Consider the following 1,067-nt stretch of genomic DNA (forward strand, 5'->3'; position numbering starts at 1 on the left):
TGCGCATCCAGGGAATCGAACCCTGGTCAGTACCGTGGGAGGGTACTATGATACCACTACACCAGATGCGCAAGTGCTGGTTTTCTTTTGTAGGTTTTTATAACTATTTGTCTATTCTATTAAATAAATTTTTATATTCGTAGCCCAACAACATGTTATTAAGGGAGTACACTTAGGTATTAAGTGCAACTTATTTAACAAAAGAATAACTGAAAAATTTAGGTTGTAACTTTTTTGGAAATCTAATCTAATGATAAAATTTAGATAAGATTGCAATTATTTATTATTTAAAATGTATTTTTAAATATACAATTAGATTCAATGCATTAAAAACAACTTGGCACTCAAATTTTATAATTTGCACAATTTAAATTTATGATTTTGTAAAATCTCTACTAATTTTTGAAAAAAAAAAACATAAAATAATGGTAAAGATCTTGTGAGTTGAAAATGGCTTTGAAGTACTGCAGCAAAGCGAAGGTTAGCAATGGAGTAGGGTTTGGTTAGGGTTTGCGGCATCTGATTCCTGAAGGTGGAGGGCGCAGGTGACGATGAAAGCGAAAATGTTGTCAGCGGTGGAGGGCGCAGGTGACGATGAAAGTGAAAATGTCGTCAGCGGTGGAGGACGACTCGACAGTCAATAGATAGCTTTACCACCAATAGAAGGGGACAACTCCGCATATTTTAGGCTCCTGCTACTGTGACCAACTAGGCTTTATCCCCGTTGATATGGAAGGGGAACTTGTTGACTACTCGACCGACTCCATGGATACCATGCTTATCTAGACTGAGGATCCACCTCAGTATTACTACATGCATTCACCAGCAGTCTCCCAGGAATCGGTTGTCTAGGTCGATCCCTATATTGTTGATATGGAAGAAGGAGTGGTCTCTTTTACTACCCTAGGGTTTACACAACCTACCTCTGGTTCATATGTTGGCATCAACCACATACTGTCAGACAATCAACCTCAGCCGGTAATTGCGATCACATCCCGATCTGAAATACTATTATGGGAGATAGAACATATATCCAAGTTGTCATTTGGATTGGGCGAGACGTCTGC

The 1,067-nt window shown here is 38.8% G+C and overlaps 1 non-coding gene across 1 annotated transcript; it reads right to left on the minus strand.

The window, feature by feature from the left end:
• TRNAG-CCC (transfer RNA glycine (anticodon CCC)) lies at positions 1–71 on the minus strand. Its single transcript has one exon. It is a non-coding gene; the product is annotated as a tRNA-Gly (tRNA).
• Positions 72–1,067: the final 996 nt, after the last annotated feature.

The sequence above is a fragment of the Pinus tabuliformis genome, chromosome 3_2 (genome assembly GCF_031772625.1).
Source record: "Pinus tabuliformis cultivar Carrire ecotype Pingquan chromosome 3_2, CPIR1, whole genome shotgun sequence".
NCBI lineage: Eukaryota > Viridiplantae > Streptophyta > Pinopsida > Pinales > Pinaceae > Pinus > Pinus tabuliformis.